This window comes from Brassica rapa, chromosome A07, assembly GCF_000309985.2.
Source record: "Brassica rapa cultivar Chiifu-401-42 chromosome A07, CAAS_Brap_v3.01, whole genome shotgun sequence".
Taxonomy (NCBI): Eukaryota; Viridiplantae; Streptophyta; class Magnoliopsida; order Brassicales; family Brassicaceae; genus Brassica; species Brassica rapa.
The window spans coordinates 9,681,502-9,694,462 of NC_024801.2; the positions used below are offsets into that span (position 1 = coordinate 9,681,502).

At 33.1% G+C, this 12,961-nt stretch overlaps 1 long non-coding RNA gene and 1 other non-coding gene across 2 annotated transcripts; one reads left to right on the forward strand and one right to left on the reverse strand.

Moving 5' to 3' along the window:
* Window positions 1-2,051: 2,051 nt before the first annotated feature.
* On the reverse strand, window positions 2,052-4,573 carry LOC108870361. The gene is made up of 2 exons (XR_004449675.1): window positions 3,430-4,573; window positions 2,052-3,398 (listed from the first exon to the last, which is right to left on the reverse strand). It is a non-coding gene; the product is annotated as an uncharacterized LOC108870361 (long non-coding RNA).
* Window positions 4,574-9,175: 4,602 nt separating this feature from the next.
* On the forward strand, window positions 9,176-9,282 carry LOC117127062. The gene has a single exon (XR_004449820.1). It is a non-coding gene; the product is annotated as a small nucleolar RNA R71 (small nucleolar RNA).
* The last annotated feature ends 3,679 nt before the right edge of the window (window positions 9,283-12,961 follow it).

The window sequence follows — 12,961 nt, forward strand, 5'->3', positions numbered from 1 at the left end:
ATTTTTAAAACACTCACATATTAAAAATATTTTATAAAATATCCTTATTCAATTTTTTTTCTCAAATAATTTTAATTATATTTTTTTACATCATAATTTTAAAAAATTATTTCCAGATAACAACACAATATATAATAATTATCTTATTTTTATTTTGAAAAAATTATTATATAATTTATAATAAATTAACTAATATAACTTATAAATCTAATATTATTTATATAAAATTCGTGTTAATTAATTATATAATGAATTATTTACAAAATTTTATTTTTCATTAATATATAACTGCACATCTTTGTTTTTTTAAACTTAATAAAAGAAGGAATAAAAAATGAGCTTTGTGAGAACATATTGAAAATAGAAACTGTAACAACATGTTTATCTTGATAATATAAGTTCATAAAATAAACCATTAAAATATGTATAACACTATTGCATCAACGGGAGCATTGAGATATACACTAACTATATATATATTTTATAATATGTTTCTTTTTTGGTTAATTTTTATTTTTATTGTAAATATTTTATGATTAACTAATGTCTAAGCAAATTATTCATTAAGGGTACAACGATTTAACCGCTATAACTTTAAATGTGAGAGCTCGAATGCAAAAAATCACTTTGTAAATAATAATGTATTTTTGAACCTGCGGGTCTAGCTTTCAGTTTGGATCATGCTAGAGACTCAACCCGGTACCTAAATTACATAAAATATTTTGTGTATATTAGGTATATTTGGGTATTTTGAATATGTTTTCTGTATTACGATTTTTTAAAAAACGTTATGGGTTTGGTTTTAGGTATAGTCTCAGGTTTTTAATAAAATTTCAAATTTAAAAAAAAAAAATATTTTGGGCATTCAGATAAAATTTGAGTGTGTTTTTTGGTTCCTCCATCAGATTTCAGGTAAAAACATTGTTTGAGGGGGGGAGGTGGGATTTGATATTTGAATATTTTTCCGGGTATTTGTTTGGTTTTCGGGAATTTTTTAGTTTTCGGATACTTCAATTTTTTTTTGTCTTAAATATCCACACCCATTACGTATTTGAAAATTTTGAAATACCTAGTTGGGTCTAAATATCTAGAACCTAAAAAATCCAGACCTAAAAGAAATCAATCTGTACCTGACCCCAAAGACCTGAATTCACATGTCTACTCTCTCTCTCATTATATTTGTTTAGTTGGTAAGACTTCCCTAATATTTACTTGACAGATTTTTGGATAATTTAATTGTATAGATTTATATGGTTTTCAATAGTTTTTAAATTTTTCATAAATAGCAATTTTTTTTATTATAAATACTATTTATAAAGATCAATTTAAAATATTTGAAGAAAAATGTATCACATGAAATGTGGGTTAATAACATAATTCAGTTAAAAGTATTAAAAATATTATATAGTTGAATTAATTAATGATATGACCAAAAACTTTTATACATGGATCAAACCATCTATGTGTGAAATGGCGTGGAAATCTATATATGTAAAACGATATTGATGATTAATTAATTAACAGAGACAAATTTATAGTTAATTTGATTGATTACAAAATTATTTTGTTAGATACAAAAATTATAGGAGTAAATATTAGGAAAAATTATATTTTATTAATAATGATATATATCTTTACTGATTAAGGTAAATTAGACCCTGATATATATGAATTTTTGGTTTTTGGTTATTTTTTAACTAAATGATGTATTTGTAATATTTGATGTATTATATTCACCAAGTAAATAATTTTTTGGCATCTTAAACCATCTATCTATGATAAATATTTGATATCATATAAAAAATAGAACAAACAGACGTAATTAGAGAATTGTAGACGATATATAAAAACAATGGTTATTAATGTAAAATATGAATAAATATTATATTATGATTTAGTATGACATAAAAGATTATAAATTAAATATACATGTTTAAAGAAAATACAGTGATTTTTAAACTTCTATGAAAAATTTAACATATAAAAAAGAGCGATGAATTAGTCATCAAATTGTAAATAATTTCATAATTTTATTAATAATAAATTATTTATAGTCTCTGTTTTTCGTCAAGATAATTATTAAATGTCCATAACATTAATATGTTAAAATGCCATATTATGAAAGCCCATGTTGTAACCGTTTTTTTCCGGGAAGTGTAACAAAAAAAATACATTTAACTCTTTATTTTGTTTAAGTTCTGTGTCGGTAAAAGATTAAAAAATTATTCTATCTGTTTCAATGTTCAATTTGAAGTATTATGCAAAAATCATACGTTTAAATTTGATTAAGGAAAACTCATTAATTTAACGGAAAAAGACAAACATTAAAATATGTAGGTTCATTTAATGACATTAAGTTTAAATTTGATTTGTGGAAGCCCACTTGGTCCAGTGGTTTGACTAAGGGTACATTAATACTTCTACACCAGGAGGTCTGGGTTTCGATTCCCGGAGAAGGCGGAATTATGCGAATTAATGGAGAAAAGACTTACAAGAGATCTGCAGCATGGCGCAAGGAGTACCTTCAAGCGTGGATCCGATAGGGCGGCTTAGGTGATGCAGTTAGACTTGAATCCTAATAAGGCAGGTAGAATTGTCGGTTGTAGAATCGTCTATAATATTTCTCATAGTTTGAAATAGCATAATTATCCAAAAAAAAATTTTAAATTTGATTAAAGAAACTCATTAATTTAACTGGAAAAGACAAGCATTAAAATTGATAGTTTAATTTAACTCTCAGTGGCATGGAAGTGTAAATAAGTTAGAAAACTTAGGGGTATTTTTTAATGAGTACTTCTCCTTTAATAATATAGATATTGTTCAAGAAATATATGGTAACATATTGCTAGTCTTTATTTAAGGTAAGACCAAAATATTAGTAGTATAATAAAATGGTGCAACAATCTTGTATAAGTAGATTTTTCGGAAAATTTCTCTTTTAATAGTATAGATTGTATTTGTAGACAAAAAAAAAGTTCAACTCGCATTGAAATTATTATAAACAATCACAACCCATAAAACGTCAATAAAATAACAATAGTCAATAAACATTATATATCCTCTACTACCCCAAGACAGCTCTGATTTATTTTTGAACCATTGTCCCTTTTCAATGACCTTTGCATCATGAAAATTAGAAACTTCCACTTCTGATTCCTGATTACTCTCCTGTCTATCAACATTCTTATTCTTATTTCCATGCCTTTTTCCATCAATGGCAGTATCTTCACGACTGAAACCTTGATCATGGTTCCCTAGGTTTCCATTCTTCACCGAGATGCAAAGACGCAGAAACTAATTGCCTATCATTGTTCACAAAAACAGGAGGTGTATCCTTAGGCATATCTCGAAGCATTGATTCTGGTAGTGCGTAGCTAAGTTCTAACTCATTACCCAACCTTTTTTTTTGAACAACACTCATTACCCAACCTATTTATACCAAAATCTTCATGAACCATCTCAACCATCTCATCAAACTTCAAGCCTTCCTTAATGGTAAATAATTTACCTCCTGCTCTTGTATTCACCTTTAATCTCCATGATTCTTTATTCATCTTCCACTCTCCTAAAACTCCAGTCAAATGCAACATGATTTTCCTAAACGAAAGATAAAACAGATTTATTGTCAGAATAAAATAGAATCAGAATTAGAAACTGAAATATGATTCATGAATCTACAAACTTCTAAGAGGAAGAATCTGTGAAACTAAGAGAAAAAGGGGAAAAGTTTCAGAAATGGCAAGGAGAAGAAGACGAGAAGACGATATGGGTTTTGATTTCTTTTTTTTTCAAAATAATAAGAAATATATATTATGTAGATATATTAAAAAGATATTAGATAGATTCTGTACGATTTTTCTTAAAAAGATTTTTAAACAATATATTAGAAACTACAATTTTTTTTAAAAAAAAAATTTAAACAATATATTAGAAATATTAAGAATGGGCAATTAGGTAAATTTATATATATATATAAGTATATTTTCCAAAATTTTAAATAAGGGTGTAGTTTTCAAATTATAATCTTATTTGAATGCATTTCTCCAAATTTTCCCTATTAATTACACTAATGATTTATCCTAAAATCAAGGAAAAAATGATAAATCTAAATATCGTGATATATATATATATATAAATATATATATATATTAAATAATAGGATAGATAATAATATTAATGGCATAGATAATATATTAATTAAAATAATGACCCATATTTAAAATTATGGAGAACATAAATCAACAAAAACTATCTATTGTGAATATCTATTTATTAGTTAAATATCCTAAATATCATGATATATATATATATATATATATATATATTAAAATAAATTTTAAATAATATTATTAATTAAACTAATGATTTAATTTAAAATCATGGAGAATTAAATATCATGATGAATATTGATGTTAGGAGTTTTCAAGGCTCCTAAGACAAATGTTGTAGTATAAATGATTGTCGAACCAGTTCTGAGGGATATCAAAGCACTGAGAATGCAAGTACTCACTTAATCTAAGTGCAACCAATGATTTAGATGGGTTTTAAACTACTACTAATACTAGAAAGCAATAACAGAATTATACTTTCTTGACTAAGGGAAAAGAGAACTCATGGGCATAGGGATTAGACTTTGGGTGATCAAGTATCGAACTAAGGATGACAAATGATCAATCAAACTATCAACCTTAAGCCTAGACACAATTCTAAGCAAGCTCTATGTCTAGATGAATGCTCATTTGCTAACATATCTCAAACATCAAATGTCTTTGGTTGAATAATATGAAAGCAATCATTACTAATAAGTCTATTAGCTATCTTAGCACCTTTAACAACAAATGTCTTTGGCAAAGTATACTAAAAGTCTAGGAGAGTTGTCTCAGGCATTTCATCAAACACCTTTTGGGTGGAAAATGCCTATTGATCAACTTTTGAGTGGCCAACTCAGAAGATGCATTATGAATACTCTACTAGCAAGGAACAAGAATGATTTACACTAAAACATCCTAGAACTAACCTAATCACCCTTGATCTCCCTAACCCATGAATTCAAAAGGTGATTACTCACTAATCTCCATGATTCCTCTTAAACCCATATTGGATTTCAGATTAACCATGTAGAGAAATAGATAAGAAATCAACAAGAACACAAGATGAAAGCAATGAAATCTGAATCAAAAGAGGTTTTTTACTAGTTCTTCTCTAGAAAAGAGATTATCTTGCCTCCAATGGCTTACAAAAGTACTTAACTTAGGTTTAGAAAGTGTAAAAACATCAAAACAAATGACCAAAAGGCCCCTGAAATAACATAAAAATCGTCCAAACAAAACACGCGGAGTGACCTAGCATAGTCGCTCCAGGAGGTCACTCCCGACGTGTTTCTTCGTGTCTTGCCGCGGCAAAACGCGAGTGACCTGAGCTGGTCGCTCTGGCTGGTCGCTCTGGCTGGGAGTGACCTCGGTAGGTCGCTCTGAGAGGTCACTCTGCGATGCTCGACCAGGATGGATATGCCTCTAGTAAATTGATCATAACTCCTTCATTACATCTCCAAATGACTTGAAACCACTTCCATTAGAAAGCTAACTCAATTTTCTATGTCTCCACAAAATCTTAGCAATAGGAGATTTCTCTAAAGGCTCCATCCATGCTCATCTTTCACCTCCTTTTGGATCACAATACTCCCAAACATCTCAAATCACTCCATGGCACACTCCAACACCTAATAAGGACAATGAATGCAAAATGCAACCTAGACATGGCTAAATCCTAATCTATATGATGAAAATGCTCATGGATGAATGAATAAAACAATGTAAATATGCAGGATATCAACTCCCCCAAACTTGTTCTTTTACTTGTCCACAAGTGAACTTTCTAGAACTCATAGGGAGAGAGGTTTGAAGGTGGGAACTCATAGCCAAAAGAAACACAACTAGCACTCAATTCAACATCAAATCCAGCATGAGCACACTCTCTTATTACACTCTAGCTTCTCTAGGCCTATCTCAACTCCTTTTTGCCCCTACACTCATCATCAAGCATCCACACATTCAAATCAACCAACTCTCACATTCATTAAGCATAAAACATTAGGTGAATTCTTGCAAATGGTCAGTTGGTCCAAATCATTTGGTTGGGTAAGGGAAGGCTTTTATTCAAGTGATTCAAGAGGTTCAAAACATATGATCTTTAAGGTGGTTTACTCTCGAAACATGTAGACTTGACATTGCACATAATATATCTAAGAAAGGGATCAACTCATGCATACAATGCTCAATCTCCATTGTTCTACCCTTTTCCCCAAACATACAATTACACAATCATTTTTCAATGTCAAACCCAACTCACATCTCTCACCAAAAGATTCTAAAAACATCAGCTCTTTCTCTTTGAAATCTACAAGGGATTTTTCACAACCTCAAAACATTTCTTAGCTCCTAACAACTTTGCTAGCCCCCTTTTCTTTCTTTTCTTTTTCTTTTCTCTCTTTTATTTCGTTTCTTTTTTTTTTTTTTTTTTTTTTTTTTAGGCTGGGGGCCAAGACTTTTCAAAACTTGAGCTAGAGGCTTCTCTATTTATCCCAATAAAACAATTCACTTAAGCACAAAGAGTCATTTCTTTTCCTTTTTCATTGCTCCCAAATCATAATCACAACACTCACCCCCCACCTATAGCTAGACAATAGAGTGCCCAATCTAGCAAGAATGAAGATCAAGCATTGTCGTTCCCGATACTCTCAACATTATGCACATGTAAGACTTTCCGAAGAAGGCCTCACTCATCAAACAATGAAAGCTTAAAAGGAGGGAAGGGTTTTAGGAGTGGTCTACCACTAGAGTTTGTCAAAATAAGATTGGCATAAAGGATGTGACAACTCAAGTGTGTATAGCCATGACTCAGTACACAAGGGACCATGAGCAAGAAGCATTAAGTTCGTTCAGTTCAAATAAGGTTGTAGTTGGCTTCAAAGACTGAGTTTCAGCAATCAACAAGTTTCAGGAAGAGTTTTCAAGGCTCGAAACATACAAGTCTTTTTGAGAGGTGCAAAATCTACTCAGGTGCAACGTAGTGTTCTTTACAAGGCATTTAAAATCATTGCTCCCAATGCAAGTGAATGCAACCTATATGCTCTAGACTCTCCTAGAAACGCAAATGATGCAAACTAAATGATTGTTTTTTTTTTATATGCAAATAGGTATGCAATGCATGACTCAATGAAACAACATCAAAGCAAACATGATCAAATACTTGGTACCTCCTCCAAACTTGAGTTACACAGTCTCTGTGTTGTCAAGTAGAGAGAGATACCGAAAAGAAGACTAATATGCAAAAATGAAATGGTATATACAAGGGAGTGTGGTGGTTTACCTTCTATAGGGAATGAGTAGAGGGAGATGCTCCCTCCTCGTCGTCCTCAGGTGGTAACTCTTCAAGATGCTCATCAGCAGGAGTGGTCATCTCTTCAATGTAGAAGGCTTGCCCGAACACAGTTGGTTTCCTCATTTTCCCTTTGATGTCAAAGTGGAGGATGTTCTCTTTACCCAAATGGAGATCAATCGTGCCTTCCTTCACATTAACAATAGCTCCTGCTGTAGCTAAGAATGGTCTTCCTAGAATCAATGGGTCTTGAGCCTCCTCACCCATCTCAAGCACCACAAAATCTGTAGGTATCTCATACCTTCCAATCTTCACAGGAAGGTCCTCTAAGATGCCCACTGGGTACTTCACTGAACGATCAGCTAACACCAAAGAGAGTCTACACTTCTTGTACTGAGTGAATCCAAGCTTCTTTGCAACAGACAAAGGCATCAAGCTGACACTAGCTCCCAAATCGCAGAGACATTTCTCAAATACCATAGGTCCAAGAGCACAAGGTAGTGTGAAGCTTCCTGGATCCTCTAACTTCTCTGGAACATCAAGCCTCTGGATGATGGCATTGCACTCATGGGTAAGAATCATCATGCCTTCCATCTCCTTTTTCTTTGCAGCTACAACATTTTTTAGGAACTTGTTGTATTGAGGAATCAACATGAAAGCATCGATGATGGGTATTGCAACCTGAGCTTCACTCATTTGCTTCTCAAACAGAGCCTTGTACTTCTCTAGCAGCTGCTTCTTGAATCTACCAGGGAATGGAAGCTTGGGTTCATATGTAGGAGGAACAAAAGAACTTTCACTTGCTAGAGTAACAACTTCACCATCTTGTATTGTTTTCTTCTCTTCTCCAACCTTTCTTTTACCTTTAGCTTCCATAATCTTCTTCAAAATCTCATCATTGGTCTTCTCATCAACAATTGCCACATCATCATCTAAGTTGATGGCCACCTCCTCACCTAGTTTCTCAGCATCCTTGGTGAGGGTTCTAGGAGGTAACTGCTTACCACTCCTAAGGGTGATAGCTTTGGCCTCCTTGGGGTTTTGGTCAGATTTTCCAGGTAGAGATCCTTGCTGGCGATTCTGGTGAGTGTTCATGAAAGCAAACTGATTCTCTAAATTCTTTACTGTAGAAGCAAGGTGTGAGAATTTGTTGTTGAGCTCATTGTAGCTCCCATCAATCTTGGAATGAAGGTTCTTCAACTCATAACCAACATGCTTCTCACTTCTAGTCTGAGACTCCAAGATTTGTTTCAGTAAGGTATTAGTGCTGCTCTCTTGAGGAGCAGAGGAACCAGACGAGGGGTTTTGTTGAGGCTGATAGCTGCCTTGCTGGTTGTTTCTAGGCGGATAACCACTCTGTTGGTTGTTGAGATAGGATTTCTGTTGGTAGTTGTTGTACTGAAAGTTGGGCTCTTTTTTGTACCAGCTACCATTGTTGTTGATGAAACACAGCTCTTCCTGACCTTCCAAACCCTCAACCTCATGGACAATAGGTGGTGTCTCTTGGCTTGGGTTACCAACAAAGTGCAGCTGCTCTTGGGTGGCTTTATCAGCGATGAGGATGTCTATCTTATCCTGTAGAGCCTTTAACTCCTTCCTTGTCTGCTTGTCATCTGTTCTGCTGCCTCTGTCGTGGTCTCCACTGTAGACTGCGTCACTCTTTACCATGTTGTCAACCAGCTCCTCAGCATCCTCCTCAGTCCTCCCCAAGAAGAACCCATTGCTAGCTGTATCCAGTCTGGCTCTGTACTTAGGAAGGGCACCACGGTAGAATGTGCTCAGCAAGCTCTCCTTAGAGAAACCATGGTGTGGGCATTGAGCTTGGTAGCCCTTGAATCTCTCTCAGGCTTCACTGAAGCCTTCCAAGTTCTTCTGTTGAAAGCTGGAGATCTCATTTCTCAGCTTAGCAGTTCTTGAAGTAGAGAAGAACTTCTCCAAGAATGCTTTCTTGCAGTCATCCCAAGTGGTGATGGAGTCACTGGGTAGAGACTTCTCCCACTGACGTGCCTTATCCCCCAAAGAAAAAGGGAATAACTTGAGCTTTAAGGCATCTTCGGACACACCATTGGTTTTTGACAACCCACAGTAGCTGTCGAACTTGTCCAAGTGATCAAATGGATCCTCTAGAGCCAAGCCATGATATTTGTTGTTCTCGATCACGTTGAGGAGTCCTGATTTGATCTCAAAGTTGTTGGCTGCCACAGCTGGTGCTCGGATTCCCAATCTATGACCATGAATGTTGGGGCGGTCGTAAGTGCCAATGGGTCGAGCTGCTCGCTGTTGGTTTTGTGGAACGTTGTTAGCTCCATTGACACCCGCATCATTTTGAGGTATGTCTTCCATATCAGTGTCCAATCTCTGCAAGTGAGCCTGTTGCTCTTCTTCTCTTCTCTTTCTAGCACACTCTCTCTCTAAAGCTCGGATGTCTGCAGCTCTTGGAACTAGGTTTGATGGACCCCTGCTCCTCAAGTTCATGCACCTGTAGATTAAAGGGAGGTGAAAAAGAATCAGTAACAAAAAAAAATAAAAATGACTTAGTCTCAAGCAAGTGACTAAATCTCAATGTTGAAATCTACTCAGAATTTGGCAACGGCGCCAATTTGATGTTAGGAGTTTTCAAGGCTCCTAAGACAAATGTTGTAGTATAAATGATTGTCAAACCAGTTCTGAGGGATATCAAAGCACTGAGAATGCAAGTACTCACTTAATCTAAGTGCAACCAATGATTTAGATGGGTTTTAAACTACTACTAATACTAGAAAGCAATAACAGAATTATACTTTCTTGACTAAGGGAAAAGAGAACTCATGGGCATAGGGATTAGACCTTGGGTGATCAAGTATCGAACTAAGGATGACAAATGATCAATCAAACTATCAACCTTAAGCCTAGACACAATTCTAAGCAAGCTCTATGTCTAGATGAATGCTCATTTGCTAACATATCTCAAACATCAAATGTCTTTGGTTGAATAATATGAAAGCAATCATTACTAACAAGTCTATTAGCTATCTTAGCACCTTTAACAACAAATGTCTTTGGCAAAGTATACTAAAAGTCTAGGAGAGTTGTCTCAGGCATTTCATCAAACACCTTTTGGGTGGAAAATGCCTATTGATCAACTTTTGAGTGGCCAACTCAGAAGATGCATTATGAATACTCTACTAGCAAGGAACAAGAATGATTTACACTAAAACATCCTAGAACTAACCTAATCACCCTTGATCTCCCTAACCCATGAATTCAAAAGGTGATTACTCACTAATCTCCATGATTCCTCTTAAACCCATATTAGATTTCAGATTAACCATGTAGAGAAATAGATAAGAAATCAACAAGAACACAAGATGAAAGCAATGAAATCTGAATCAAAAGAGATTTTTTACTAGTTCTTCTCTAGAAAAGAGATTATCTTGCCTCCAATGGCTTACAAAAGTACTTAACTTAGGTTTAGAAAGTGTAAAAACATCAAAACAAATGACCAAAAGGCCCCTGAAATAACATAAAAATCGTCCAAGCAAAACACGCGGAGTGACCTAGCATAGTCGCTCCAGGAGGTCACTCCCGACGTGTTTCTTCGTGTCTTGCCGCGTCAAAACGCGAGTGACCTGAGCTGGTCGCTCTGGCTGGTCGCTCTGGCTGGGAGTGACCTCGGTAGGTCGCTCTGAGAGGTCACTCTGCGATGCTCGACCAGGATGGATATGCCTCTAGTAAATTGATCATAACTCCTTCATTACATCTCCAAATGACTTGAAACCACTTCCATTAGAAAGCTAACTCAATTTTCTATGTCTCCACAAAATCTTAGCAACAGGAGATTTCTCTAAAGGCTCCATCCATGCTCATCTTTCACCTCCTTTTGGATCACAATACTCCCAAACATCTCAAATCACTCCATGGCACACTCCAACACCTAATAAGGACAATGAATGCAAAATGCAACCTAGACATGGCTAAATCCTAATCTATATGATGAAAATGCTCATGGATGAATGAATAAAACAATGTAAATATGCAAGATATCAAATATATATTAAATAACATTATAGATAGCACTATTAATATTATAGATAATAATCTATTCTATTAAAACGGTAACACAAAATATTACTTACCTAATTTTAATTGATTTTATAAATCATCTTCATTCCCTTCTTAAACTAATTTTAACCACTTCATTTATTATTTTTTCCAACTAATTCGACATCATTTATTACACAAACACAAAACATAACTTATCTATTTTAAATGTTTTATTATATCTTTTACATTTTTCACTCTTTCAAACTACTTTATTAACTATATTTACCATAAAAAAATCGTCGTTCATTTATTTTACATGTTAACGATTAAAATTTTCACATGTTTCAATGAAATTATTTTATCAGTGATAAGAATTCATATCGGTCAACAAAGAATTTTTTTTGTTTACATAATTAGTTAGACATGGTCATTCAGGTATACGTTCGGATACATATCAGTTATTTGGGTATCAAGTTTTTTGGATTTTAAAAATAAACTCCGTTTTGATATTGTAAATTTCCGGACGGGATTCGAATCGGATTTTTCTTTGGGTCCGAGTAGATTCGTTGGAACCTAAAAATATATAAATGACATAAATCTATATGTATAAAAATATCATTAAATAATTTATAAAAAATAAAAATCAATTTCACGCGGGCGCGCGGATCATTCTCCAGTATTGATTAAACTAAATGATTCATCTTAAAATTATGGAGAAAATGATAAATTAGCAAAAAAAATTAAATAATAATGTAGATTCCAACAGTTACGCATATTAATTCCGTAATTTCAATTTAGAACCAATCAAAAAAATGTGTCCAAGATGTATTTATTTTAATTTCATAAATTCAATTTAGAACCATTGTTTGTCAAAACAAATATTAAAAGATTTTATTTAGTGATTGCGAGACCAGATCAATTTTTGAGAAATTTCATATGATAAAACGAAAAAAAAAATTTATATCATAAATATAGCACATAAGGGTCAAAATGACCAAAATATTTCATTAAAAAGTAAATAAACAAGGGGAATTTTCATGTTTACCACTTTTTTGGTAAAATTATTCATGTTTACCACCACTAAATAGACATTTTCAAAAATATATTTTTCATTAAATAGCAAAAATGCTTATACACTTGTTCTCTATATATAGAATAAATAATTATTTAAATAAATAAAATCAATAATAATAAAAATTATGTTTTTTCAAATTTGAGCTTTTTCATAATTTTTTTTTGAATTTTTTTTTTGAAAAATTGAAAATTATTTTTAGATTTTTTTAATTATTTATTTATATTTTTTTTGTCATCAACAAACATACTCATATAGACTCTGCGAATATTTATTAGAATCTTAAATTTCACTTTCTAAAAACCTAGCGTATCCCTCAACTCTAAACCCTAAATCTAGATTAATTAACCTAAGATTATAAATGTCTTGTACTCTTCAATAAAAGTAAAGGTAAAAGTGATAGTGTCAACATGAAAAGTGGTAATATGAACGGGAAATTTTATGTTTACCACTTTCATTGTACCACTTTTCATCTTTACCACCAATAAA